General features: G+C 37.8%; 1 protein-coding gene across 1 annotated transcript in view; it reads right to left on the reverse strand.

Moving 5' to 3' along the window:
* Window positions 1–14336, reverse strand: part of RNF19A (ring finger protein 19A, RBR E3 ubiquitin protein ligase) — a 45637-nt gene extending 31301 nt beyond the window's left edge. The window contains exon 1 of the mRNA XM_045861279.1: window positions 14071–14336. The gene's annotated coding sequence lies outside the window, so the exon portion shown is untranslated. The remainder of the gene's footprint in view (window positions 1–14070) is intronic.
* Window positions 14337–14614: the final 278 nt, after the last annotated feature.

Here is a 14614-nt window from a genome sequence, read left to right on the forward strand (position 1 = left end):
CCCACCACCCCATCGAGATTTCCCCTCAACTTAATGATTTATAATTTCCAAGTTCTAGCAATATATATTTTTTCATTATTCTGACTTTGCAGATAGAAAATCAGAGACTGAGTATTAAGAACTAACCCTAATCATTCAACCAGTATATAAAAGTAAGTTTATAGGAGTCACCCAGCCTTGGCTGGATGACTCAGTTGGTTGGAGCATTATCCTGTGCACCAAAAGGTCGTAAGTTCGATCCTTTGGGTGCATACAGGAGGCAAATGATTGATGTTTCTCTCTCTCTCCCTCTTCCTCTCAAATCAGTAAAAACATATCCTTGGGTGAGCATAAAATTATACGGGTCACCCATAACAAAGGTTTTTTTCCAAGTTCACCAACTTTTTCCTCTACCATCTCCAATCTGCTGTTAAACACATTCAGTATAATTTTCATTTCAGACATTGTACTTTCAGCATTGTCTTGCCATTAAGTCACATTTTCCTGATTCTTCACATGTCCAGCAATTGCCTGTTAAAAACTGGATACTGTAAATATGTTAAAAGCCTCTTATCCTCTCCTGAAGAGTGAAGACATTTATTATACCTGGCTGTTAAATCACTAGCTGATCAAGTTGACCTTGTGGAGGCTTGGTTTTATGGTTTTTAGACTGGGTCTGTGATGAGCACAAATGTCAAACACCATTCTCCCCTGCATAGGGAAATGGTTGAAATCTCTAGTCAGCTTTTTCAGCCTGACAGCTACTGTTTTCCATTGAGCTTCTTGGAATCTCCTATGCATAGTGCTATCTAGTTATTTGAGGGGAGTTTATCCATAAATTTTAGGGACATAACTCCCTCCTTTCTGGTATTTATTCATTCAATTTCCAGACATCCTGGCAGTCCCAAACTCCAACTCCTGACATCTCAAGCCAATAAGACTGTGGTTTTTTGCTTGATTTCCAGCTGCCCTGTGCTGAATGGACTTTTTCCTCAAGAGGAAAGCTGTATAACTTTTTTTAAAATAGTTGCCAGTTTTTCTAAGAATAGCTTTACCTAGACTCTGAGATACAATATTCTTGAGTGTGTATATAACAGGAAATTTTAGCTTCAGCTTAAGTATGTATTTGTTATCTCTACAATAGAAATTACTGTACTATTCTTAAAAAATTATCTTTAAAAGGTTTTCTTGCATTATATAATACTTGCAATTATAATAGCCTCTAGGAATAACTAAATTTGTTAAACTTTTTTCTTTTACTACAAATAACCTGTTTAAATATTTATTTATTTAGTCTTTCAAAAAATAAGTTCAATGCCTATCATGTGCCAGATACTCTTCTAGGTGGTATATATACAATAGTTAACAGAATAAACTAGGCCCCTGGAACTTTCATTCTAGTGCATCAAAACTAGGCATTGAACAAGGACATTTCAAGACTATGTCTTCCCCAAACAATAATATGACTTTGTAAGGACCAAAATTGTAATAATGCGATTCTCCCCCCACCATAATTTTGAAATTAAAAAAATCCTTGGCTTTATATTTGGCATATACAGTAGTCCCATAATCTAAACAAGTATGAAAATCCATTTTAAAGCTATTGTAAAAGACTATATATACTTTCACAGCACTCTATTTTTTATAATGGCAATGGCTTTCTAACACAGTAAATAGCAAACAATTTAACCTTTTGTACCAAAAGGAATGACTAGTTACCTGACCAAATGATCTACTATAAAGAACATTCATTTAGCTCATTGGGCATAACTTCAGAAAACAATATTGGTAAAAAAAATAAATAACAGGGAGGGAAATCCCAACATTTGACTCTACTCTCTCATACTGATATGTTTCCTAGGGCAGTGAGAAAAGAAGTATCTATCTTTCCATAGCATCTTCTATATAGTGAGTTGCAAAGAACCACCTATCAAGTTTAAATATGGCTAGGTACAACTTAATGTAGTAGCTGACTACCAAAAAACAGAATTACAGAAGCCATCCTTTTATCAGACCATAGCTAGAAGTGATGTACTAGAAATGCTGTATCAGCACACAGTTAATTTTGGCACAAAGTAAATAAAGCTTTTGTAAACCTGAACCATCTCTATATGAGAAGTTAGAGGCACTAAATTGTTTGAATTTTCATATGTGACTTTTTGTAAACAGAGATAAACCACTAAATTCATTATAGTGAAGTTTGCTATTGCTCAAAAAGGTTTTTTAAATGTTTAAAATTATTTTTAAGTTATGTCATTTATCTTGCCAATCTCAAATTTGAAAATGACATATTTTCCTCTAATAAATCCCAGTACAGCTGCCAAATTCAGCTAGAGCAGCAATGCAGGCTCTGGACATAATTTTGCAGCCCAAATAATATTAAGGAGACAGGCTCTCTTATAAAACACTGACTTATTACACATCTCTTTATACGGTCTGTTAAAGTAAAAATATAACAGGCACAATAATAAATTTTTGGAGAATAACAATGCTTAAAAGTAACAACGCCCCTGGCCCAGTGGCTCAGTTGGGTGGAGTGTTATCCATACACCAAAAGGTTGCAGGACTGACTCCAGGTCAGGGTACATACAGGAGGCAACCCAATGATGCTTTTCTCTCACACTGATGTTTTTCTCTCTCTGTCTCTGTCTCTCTCCCCCTCCCCCTCCCCCTAAAAAAACCACTGAATCAATAAACATATCCTCAGGTGAGGATTTTAAAAAAAAAAAAAGCTACTGCGTGGGTAAGCTTAAGCTTAAGAGAAATCCATGAAATTTCCAAAACTCTAACTAAATTGTGAATATATATATATTCCAAGGATAGAATCTGTAGCTATCAACATTCTCCAAGGAGTCTAAAGTATAACAAAAGGTTAACTGCTAGTGCTGAGATGTTGGATTTTAATCTGTCAGTAGAAGTTCACATCAGTTTCTATGAATCTTTTCTGTTCTAATTTAACTTAGTACAATATTCATATCTGGACTAATTATTAGTTCAGTTAGATTATACTTCCATTATATTAACATTTGAAGTTACAGCTCTTTCCAGAAGAGTTAAGCTTTTGAGAAGGTTAAAAAAACTTTCATTAAACAAATGTCTCAGATTCATAATGCAAAAATAAACATGAAGTATTTAGATGGCCTAGAGTAATGCATCACATGTTAAAAAAGCAACATCATACAGAAAGGCTAATCAATACTGTATTTTCAAAGCACAGTTGATTATAAATATGTATACAAAGATACTATAGTGTTCTATCATCTTTCTTAAAATGGCAATTATCACTGAAAACTGTTTTTAAGTTTCTCATTCTTCCTAAATCAGTATCTGTACTTGAAATATAATGTCACAAGGAGTTAAATATTTGATGCCCAATCAGAGTCAGCAATGGTGGTAGAAATCTAAATGTCAATTACTTGAATGTATCCTCAGAAACATGAACATATTACATGCAGAGATATGAAAATCTGGGTTCTACAGATTACCAACTGATTTTTTGGCTTTAGTTCAGTAACAACCTCTCTGTATCATCTACAACACAGAGAAAACACAATTGTGGCAGAGATGTTGTTAAATACTCACCTGTTTCATTTTCTTCTTGAGCATATAGAACTACATTTTCCATTCCCCTTGCAGCTAGATATAGCCATGTGTCCAGTCATGACCAATGCAATGTGAGTACAATGATGTATGGCCTTTCCAAAACTAGTCCCTAAATCATCACTTTAAATATCTTTCAAGTTCTCTCTCTTCTCCGATTGGCTGGCTGAATGCAGTAATTCTAGTGGTTAATTCCAAGCAGGACTTAGGGGACAGCTGAGTCACAAGATGCAAGGAATCTGGACACCTGAGTCATTCACACATTTCTTTGTGTGAAGTGGGAAACGGACTTTTATTGTGTTCCACCATGAGATTTGGGAGTTGTCTGTTTCAGACACAATTATCTTACCCACCTAGCAGGGGGAAATAAAATGAGGTAATAATTTAGAGTAGCTTGGGGGGGGAAATGTTTTAAATACTAGACAAATATGAGTAATGATAGTATATATTTTATTCAGAGAATAAAGTATGGAATTTGGAGTCACAAAGTTTGGCTTCAAGTTCAGCCTCTGACACTTATTAGCTAGCTGTGTGATACTGCATTAAATTACTAAGACAGTTTCAACTGTAAACTAGGAATAATAATAATGCCCATAGTCCATACAGATAAAATAGCATCTATAAAGAATTTGGCATAAGGTATAGCACAAATGTGACTAAACCATTTACTGGATGAAACTGTTGGAAGGATTATCACACTTAAGGTTAGAAAAAAAATAAAACAAACAGTTGGGTCTGAAATGGCCTTTCTAATGTAATCAGAATAGTCAGCCACTGAGAAGTTTGAAATGCACCATTATAGCACATGAATTTCTCACATATAAAAAATACAACTAGTGTTTTCAGCCTTATGCGCATACACCTACAAATCACCCTGAGTAGTCTTTTTAATATTAAAAATGGGATAAATAACTTCAACTACTTATACATGGAGAAAGAGAAGGTAATTCAATTGATCATTAGTAATAGGCAAATACCAATTTCCAGCAAGTTTTCTCAAAAGTGAGTGCCTACCAAGTCTCAAATATACTACCTTGAGCCCTAAGATAGTTTCTATGATCTCCCAAAAGCAGAGACTAATATTTCAGAATAAACTTTTTCTATAAGCTACACAACCTTCCCAAAGAAAAAGTTCTTAAACAGCTTCACAAATACACACTTGCCACATTCACCTATTTAAGCCTATTTGTGACTGGGAAATAGAACAAAATGGTACTTTGTGGTTTTAATAAAACTCATTACTCAATCTATTACAAAAAGCAAGCTGCTACAGAAAGAAAAGGCATTATTCATTACATTTTTTCAATTAAAAAAAGACTAAAAAAGTTTTGGCCAGTTCATTCCAGGCCCTCTTTATTCAGCAGGCAAACAATACAGCAATAGGAAAATAGCAGAAAAAGCAGAGTGCAAAATGTCAGGTATGATGGAGTGTCCAGAGACATGATAAAATTAATTTTAAAATAAATTTAAGAAAATATCAAGCTGTAAAATTTTTTGAACTGGTTAAAATACTCATTGCTACAGATCGACAGAAGAGATATACTAACCAGCCTGAAATCTTAGCCAAGTCTGTCTACTTTTTTGAATTTCAGTGTCCTTATTTGACAGCTGAAGTGACTAGGCCAGATAATGTCTAAGCTATTTAGTTCTAAAAGACTGATTCTAATATATAAATATAGAAAGTTTTAATCCACAGCATACTGTAGGATTAAAAGTGGATAACTAAGATTTTCTAAGATAAACATTTTTTGTTTCTTTTAAAAATATCTCTAGCCCTGGCTGGTGTGGCTCAGTGGATTGAGTGCTGGCCTGTGGGAATAAAAGGTCGCTGGTTCAGTTCCCAGTCAAGGTACATGCCTGGGTTGTGGGTCAGGTCCCCAGTTGTGGGTGCCCAAGAGGCAACCATACATTGATGTTTCTCTCCCTCGCTTCCTCTCTCCCTCCCCCTCTCTCTAAAAATAAATAAAATCTTAAAAAATAATAAAAATAAAAATAAATCTCTAAATTCTCTCAAGTGCTTGTGTGTGTGTGTGTGTGTGTGTGTATTTTGCCTTAGTAAATCCAGTGGAGTGAGTATAATCTTTGCAAACTAAATTTTACAAGTTTCACTATTAATCTGAATAATCCTACTATTTGGATAATTACGAGTATTTTTAAGTGTTGGGGCTAATTTTGCCCTAACCACTTTTTTAGGAAGTTTTTTAAAATAAAAATTATTGATAATGCCAGCATCCTGCTTCTCTTATTTTGTAAGTTCATTTGCCTCTTTCTCCTAAAGAACATGAAGGGTAAGGGAAGAGGAGACTTCTGGTAGGTAAATCATTGTGTGTGTGCCTAATTTTATGATGTATGTACATAAGGAAGTAGAGCACAAGCTGGAAGAGCTCTTTGGTAGAAGTTCTAGAAGCTATTTTTAAAGTTTTCTTGAAATTATAAAGTAATTCTCAGAAGGAACAACATCTTGGAAAATAGGAGGCACAATAAGCAGTATGTGTCTACTTTCCCTTAGATACACAGCATTCATGTAGTCGCTCTCTAAACACGTCCCCCCAAAATAAGATCAAAACTGAAACACAAAATGAAATATTTATTAATTTGGTAAGGGAATAAAAGGGAGTATTTTCTAAAGAAAAGAGAAGGATCTACATAAGAATCATACAAGTAAACAATCATAAAGGTTTATTATTGTTATGGTTTTCTCACTGGGAGGTCAGAAGAAACAAGAGAGTCAACTATAATTCTACAATATACTATAAAATTAGATGCATTAGATATTTTAACTATAGACTCCTGGGAAATGTCAACCTAAAGATCAATTTGAAAAATCAGTAATCAAGAGAGAATGGGTGTCTTAAATAAGTAATGGAGATACAAAGAATGAAAAGGCTACAAACCTGGAAGTATTTCACAAATACTAGTCATGCACAGGTGCAGATGCACCTGTGAATACCCACTGGCTCTTCTCAGAACACTGTGCCAACTTTATTTGGCTGTGGAACCTATCTTTCTAGTGACACTAGTGTTCTAATCTAACCTTTTACAAAGTGAGAAAACTGTAGTCTATGGCTCCTCATTCTAATGTATCGCCACTAGCCAGAGGAGTCTACTTCAGTTTATAAAATTTTAAAAATTTTAAATTTCAGTTCCTCCGTTTACTAGTCACATTTCAAATGCTCAATAGCCATATGTGGCTACTGGCTACCATACTGGAGTGCAAGTCGAGAACCTTTCCATCGTCATCAAAAGTTCTATATTGAACAGCAGTGGTCTAGAGATTATTTGATTTATCCACGTAACTAATGTGGCAAAGCTAAAGTCTCAGTCTTCTTTCTACTATCTTACTTCCCAGACCAGACCTGCATTAATCACCTGGTTTAAAAAAAAATTTATTGGGACAACACTGGTTAATAACATTGTGTAAGTTTCAGGTGTACAATTCTATAATACAGCATCTGTATATTTTGTGTTGTGGATCACTTGGTTTCTGAACGATCATAACTGTCCTTTTTTTAAGATCTACTTACAAATCTTCTGTTTGCTTCCCACTGGTAAATAAATTTCAAACTTTGCATGGCATTCAAAGCTTTCCACAATCCAACCTTAATTCCTCACCATTCTCCTACATAAAAACCACACTCTAACCAACTGATCTATTTATTAAATATATCAACAAAATATAGTTTCACCTCCCTGGCTTTTCGTAAGCCTTTGCGTGGAGTATTCTTTTTCATCTTCTTTGCTTATCTAAAGTCCTGCTCTTCTTTCAAGGTCCAACTCCTCTCTTACCTCCACAAATCCTTCTAGGTCATTATTTATAAACAGATTACTAAAAATTGTTTCATACTTTTAAATAGAAGTTCACAATTTTCTGAATACTTCATCTAAGTATTTTATGGTGACTCTTTGCTAGAATTTGGAAAAAAGTTAAGCAGAATAAAGGAGATGAGAAGTGTGTGTAAGTCTCGTACTGATTACAATATTTGAAAGGGTGACCAGAGCTTACTAAAAAGATAGCATTTAAGCAAAGTACTTAAAGGAGGTAAGGGAGTTAGCTATGTGGAAATCTGGGGAAAGAGCATCCAAGACATAGGGAACAGCCACTGCCAAGGTCCTACAGCAGGGCTGTGCCTGAAACGTTCAAGAATAACCCAGACGTCAGAAGTGGCCAAAGAGAAATGATCAAAGCAAAGAATATTAAGTCAGGATATAAAGGGGCCCGATCGTGTGGGGCTTTAGAGACCACTGTAAGGACTTTCGCTTTTATTTTAAGTGAAATGGGAAAACTTTGGGGGCTTTTTCTTAAAAGATTTCATTTATTTATTTTTAGAGAGGGGAAGGGAGAAAGAGGAGGAGAGAAACATTGATGTGTGGTTGCCTCTTGTGCGCCCCCTACTGGGAACCCAGCCCGCAACGAGGGCATGTGCCCTAGACTGGGAATTGAATGGGCAAGCCTTTGGTTCGTAGGCCAGCACTCAATCCACTGAGCCACCCCAGCCAGGGAGACTCTGGGGGCTTCCAAACAGAGTTGTTTAGAATCTGAGTAATTTAAAAGGGTAATTCTGGTGTTAAGAATTGAATGGAAAGAAAGGGGCAAGGACAGTAGCATGGAAAACAGTTTCAAGGCTACTATAATAATCTAGGATAGAGATGATGATGGCTTATCAGTGGAGATGATAAAAATGTTTTGATGCATGTTTTGAAGGTAGAACTGATAGAATTTCCTGACAGCTTCCAAGAAGACTTTGCTCTATTAACCAGAAGGCTAAAACTGCTGGTCACTGAAATGAAGCTTTGAAACGAGCAAGCTTGGGGAGAAGCTAAGAGCAGGAGTCATATTCAGATATTTAAGTTTTGAGATGCCTTATATATCTTAGGTGGCAATGTGTATCCAAATACCTGTTTGACAAGTCTACAGCTCAGGAAAAATGTCTGGCCCAGAGATACCAATCTGGGAGGGGTTTTTATACAGATGGTGTATAAAATCACAAACTGAAATCACCAGAGTGAATATAGAAGGGTAAGGACTGAGCCCCATGGCATTCCAACATTAATATAATGGGAAGAAGAGGAGATACAGTAAAGGAAATAGAAAAGGTGGAAGGGGTACCTTTTAGGAATTATACCTTCAGCAGACCAAACTTGTTGTTCTATCCCCATCAGTAGTTGGGGACAGACCCTCAACCGCCACCCCTCCAAACATAAGCTGTACCTTAAGAAGTCAAGAACAAAAAAGGGACAAATTGGAAGTAGTAAAGGAATGACATGACAAAAAATAATAATCTTATAGGATATAACCTTTTTTCTTAGGCCTGTTGAAACTTGAGGGTATTAAGACACTTCTGATATTTCTAAGAAAGGATTAGAATTCTAAAGGAAGGAGAAACTAGTCTCTGATAGTTACAATGCAGGATACAAAAGATATAAACATAAATCTCTGGCTTACTAAAAACTTTTGAGTATGTATTAGTTTCCTGTGGCTGCTATAAAAAAATGTGAAGTGATGCATGAGGGGGAGTGTTGTGAAGAAGCTGCCAATCACCAGTCGCCCATAGCTGCGGCCTTCTGAATCATCTGAATAGCTTCCACAAAGGAATGTTCAAGCTTAAGGCAAAATCTGATGTAGGTTCGCTGCTCTACTCGCTCAGTCATTTGGAGTGTGACGGCCACACAGTACACATGCCCACTCAACAGTGAATTCATCATTGTTCATGCATGCCCATTCCAGTCCACTCTCCTTGGTTTTCAGGTTACATCAACATCTTGCAAACTGTTCCTGTTGTATTAATAACGGCTGGACTTTTTCTGGACAGACCTCATATGTTACAAGAACATCTTGTATTAATTATGCATTGTGACTGATTCCAGTGGGAAAGTTAATAGGACCCTCATATGCAGTAGTCTCAAAGGGACTTATTCCTTTGTTTTTATACTGAGACTTGTTACTAATAATGAAAAAAAATCCTTGTAGTAGTCTTGAGTAGTTGAATATTTCAGAGATATAATTTATACTAATCCAATGAAACAGATGATAGAACATTCTTCCTCATTTTATGTGCAGGGAAAGAGAATGAAGCACAGTCATTTTGGGGAAGTTGTAAAACCAGCAGAAGCCACCTATCTTGACTTTCAATTCAACTCATTAATTTCAGTTAAATGACATAAGAGTTTCTGTATTTGGTCTCAAAGACACGAAAAAAATTTTGGTAAAAAGGAAAAAACATTTCATACAAAATGCCCCTAAAGCTATACTATCTAGTGTAAGCATGTACTGGATTAAGTATGAATAAAAGAATGTAAAGTCACCCACTAATACACATTAAAATAATATTTTGAATATGCTGTGTTGAATATATTATGAAAATTAATTTCACCTCTTTCTTTTTATTTTTTAATGAGGCTAACAGAAAATCTTAGATTACATTTATGACTCACATTATATTTCTATTAGATAGTCCTGCTGTACAGAGTATTATGAAATACTTTACATTATACACAATTTATTCAGTTAGCAAACAGTTATTCAACACCTATTATTATTAGGCTTTATGCTAAGTGCTAAGACCGTAAGAGTGAAGAGAGAGAATGGGCCCTGCCATCACAGAATTTACATTATTTCCTACACGTCTACTGCACATTTCACATACATTATCATTTGTGATAATACATAAGAGTAATTTAATCTATGATATATTACTATGCTATATAATATTTATCTAGAAGCCTAATATTACCACATTCCCAATAGCTTCTCCTGGTTTCTGGCTCCTTTCCTCTAAGCAGTTTGCTCCCTGCTTATGGCTCACCTCTACCGGAGCACCTCATCAACTGGCAACCTGCCTGCTATTCACATTACAGCAGGGCTATTTATACTTCCAGGGGTCTCCAGAGAAGGGCAGAGGTTGAAAATGCTAAGTGTACATAATTTTAAGGGGCCAAATCTAGTTTTTTAAATCCAAGATTGAGTTTTGAAGTTTCTTTTGGGCTTAAACAAACTAGGGTGATTCTGAGCAGGCTTTTGCTGCATAATTCAATGTACAAACTTATTTGAAGGCTAAAACAACTCCGTATCAGTTTTATACTACCGAAGTTTTCGCAATAGAAAACTCTCCCAAATAGGACTTTTAAAACAAATTAACAAGTAGTACATCTCCAATAAATGATTTTTAAAATTAAAAAGTAGGCAACATCAATTGGACAAGAATATATAATGCTTTTAAGGCTAATGGCCTACCTTTCAAAAATAATATTTCAGGTTTTATTGACAGCTACAAAGAAAGCAATATAAGCAAAAACAACTTTATCAAAAGGTGCTCATTTTTTCCCCTTTAATACAGAAAACATTACTGACATATGATAGGTATTGAGAAACAAATGAAGTACTCACATTATAAACAACCAAAACTGATTTCACTGCAATTTTTGGTTGAAGTCTACCATCATCTGAAATACAGATGTGTTCAGCAAAGGGGTATCAACCCTCAATCTTTAGTTGTGCAAGTGTGGTTACACACATATTTGCTTCAATATTATGCATCATCTGTCAGCTAATGAAGAGCTGATATTTCATGGCTTTAAAAAAAACTAAGGAAAAATAATAATTACTCCTGATTGTAGAAACAAAATCACTTAAGAAAAATTTAGCTATTCACTATAAGTAATCAGATTAGCAATTTGCTACAAAGGAGAATCAACCCAAAAATCTTTAAACTAAAGTATTTCATATGTGATCATGGGTCCTTTCAGACCAGCATTGAAGTCTACTAGTGCTAGTCTGTCAAATACAATGGAGTACATAATCAAATATAAATTTAGAAATTCAACTTTTCTTTGGTTTTCAGTGCCAAATGGCCTAATTATATGGGCCTCCATCAAAGAGCATAAATAAAGCTTAATCAGCATGAAATCAGCCAATGACAATCAACTGTCACTTCTTAGTAACATCAGAAAAAAACCCCAATTTTCTACTATTTCCTTTATCACCTAAGTGGAGAAGAAACAGAAGGAGGTAATTCAGATGTATATGCGACAAAATTTACTCCCATCTTACTCTATGCCCTACAATTGACTCAGGACTTTGGCATGTTATCACAAATATTTGTCTTCCCTCTTGTCCTTGAAAAACTCAGAAAACCACATTTTTCAGTACTCAGTGCCCTCCAGGTTAAAAAAGGGGGGAGGGGCATGGTTATGATGAGAAACTGAATAATATCTGTAATAAAGCTGTATGTTTTAACATAAAATCAGAACCTACCATAATATACAAGATTCTTTCAAATGTTAAAAAGTTTTCTTCAAATCACCTGTATCTAATCCTACCTAACAACCGCATAACAAATAGCATCTTTCAATCTGATCTCATTAAAGAGAGGCGACACCAAGTGCCTTACATTCACAACTGCAAAAACATTACTTCGTGAGTCCCCTATTTCAAATTTGTGAAGTGCATTTATTTTCCACTAAGATGCTGAGGTATCTTTAAAAACAGATACTAATCTCACTACCTTTCAGATGTTAGGTAGAAAAAATATGATTTCATTTAGTCAAGTAAAAAGGCACCCAAAATTCTACAAATCACCACCAATTTTTTTTTAATCCAACATTGTTTAGATGACAGTAAAATGTACTGTCCTTTACACATTTAAACTTTACTCCCAACTGAGGCATCCCCCAAGTGAAGCAACAATGTTTCAAGTAGCAACTATTTGGAGTCTAGAAACTGGGTTGTGTTTCAACTCTTAAAATAATGTTATAGTTCTAGAAGTTAATTTTACTGGAATCCAGGGGAAAGTTAAGAGATACTAAAAAAAAGAAAAATTTAAAAAAATACACTAATGTTAGTTGCCAGATATAATTTTTTCCTCAGAGTCACCTTGCAGTGACATTAAAATAGTTTCCACAGACACATTAAATTTAAATTTCAATTATATTGTATACTGTAGTAAAAAGGATAATATTTAACAAATAAAAGGCTTTTATTGTTGTGTTGCATAATTTGGTTAAGTCCCAAGACTTAATTCTAAACCTCTACTCTGGAATTGCATGTAGCAAGGAAAGAACGTTTGAAAACAAGAGTTAATAGGTCATGCCATTTTCTAAAGAGAGAAATATTTACATTTTAATTCAGTTCAGACAGCTGGGTGTTAAGGAAGCATAAACAGATAAATACGGTAATAGTTTGCATTATAAACAGAAGTAGTAAGAGTCGCATTTTAAGATGATTAGGGGAAAACTGAAAATGAAATTTAGGGAAATCATCAGGGTTCATATAACCAAAAGGGTCATGGAATCAAGTGAAAGAAAGGAAAACAAGCAAGCAAGCAAGCAAGCCATATTCTTAGCCGCAAAAAGTGAAATGGAAAGATCACAAACAGTTTAAGGCAACGGGTCACAGGAAAAGGTTGCTTTATGTCTCCACTGTTTACTAACATATAAAAACTAGCATTTCCAGCCAAGTTGGGTTTGAAATTAAGAGGCACTTAAATGCTGTCCTTTCCAACGTCTACTCAAAATAACATTCTGCAACATTTTGAATAGCAAATACCAACCAGAATAAAGCACCTTCATATATATCTACCTTCAAGAGCCAATGGGGAAAAAAAAATTAAGACCTCTCTTTCTCCCATATATAGCCTTAACCACTCTCTCCCCTCCTTTATTTACTGCCCTTGTCGCGGGGTTAATGAACCCTAAACTACTTTTCTTCCCATTAATGGAAACGGGAAAAGAGCAATAGCAGAAGATACTCAGATACTAGGAAAACTGTAAAAATAGTGCCATTACTTGTGAGGTGAAGGCTGGGAACTCCCAGAAGGTTTGGCATGAGGGAGACAATCCTGGAAGACCCCTGTTAACAGATACTTTACCCCAAGGCTACACCGTTTTTCATAGGTAGAACATCTGCTTTTGAAGGGGACGACAGTCTTCTTGCGTGAACCTTCCCCACTGCATGCCTCCCTTCCCCTCGGGCTCCCCGCAGCAGGGATTGCGGGGCGCTGGCCCCGGACCGATTTTGCAGCCAGGCCCGGAAATCGGTCCCGTTAGAGCCGATTTCACCCATCAGGAATGCGCTCCGCCCCACCGCCTCCCCTCGGCGGCCGCCCTCGGTGTGGCCCGCTTCGGGGCCGGGGAAGTGCGGGAGGGGAGTGCTGCCTCAGCCCGTCACAACCCTGCCGGGCCAGCCGCCGTCTCCCCAGGCTGCCAGGACAGCGCTTGAAGCGGATTCCACGCTCCGTCCCAGCCGCACGGCCACCCGAGGCCGGAGCTGGGGCGGAGGACAGGGAACCAGACGGAAGCCAGAACACCAGGGGCCAGCGCCGGCTCGAGCCCTGCGCTGAGCACGAGAGGGGGCGCCTTTCCCGTGGGATTTCCGAATCCATTTCCGTCCTGGGGAGGGGCACGAAGGCAGTGGCGGGCCAGAGCGCCTCGGATCGGAAACGGGAGCCGCCCCTGCCTCCCGCTCCCAGAGCAATCTCCTCTCCAGCCCTCCCGTACCTTCAACTCCTAGGAGAGGCGGCGGGCAGAAGGCTTCGTGGGAGCAGGCCCATCTTGTAGTGGCGGCAGCAAAAGCCCAAGTACGGAGGAGGGTCCTTCACACCCGCCGAGGCGCCTCTCAGCTGGGGCGGGGGAAACAGAGAGGAGAGATCCCAACCGCTGCTTTCCCGAACTCCTCCTCCGCAGTTCTGTCTTGACGGCTGTTCCCGGGAACCAACGCTTCAACTGCCATTCTCCCCCTCCCTCAGCCCCCGCTGTCTCCGCCTCCTCCCCCTCCCACTCCTTCCTCCAGCCCCCGCCCGGCGCCGCCCCGCCCCGGCGCGCCGCCCACGTGCTGTACGTCATGGCGTCACGCCCACCGGGCTGTCGCTGGCTGCTTTGGGACGCAAGCTTCAGCTCGTGTACTTTCACCCCCTCACGTGTGCAGGAGTGTCCTGCCAGCGACCTGGGTACGGCGCAGTGCAGCCCCCGTAGGGCAGGCGACTGCCTTTCCTGCCCCCGCAGCTCGCAGGACTTCACCTCAAGCTAGCCGGGATGTGGGGGC

This window comes from Phyllostomus hastatus, unplaced genomic scaffold, assembly GCF_019186645.2.
Source record: "Phyllostomus hastatus isolate PE091 unplaced genomic scaffold, TTU_PhHast_1.1 phas_scaffold_21, whole genome shotgun sequence".
NCBI lineage: Eukaryota > Metazoa > Chordata > Mammalia > Chiroptera > Phyllostomidae > Phyllostomus > Phyllostomus hastatus.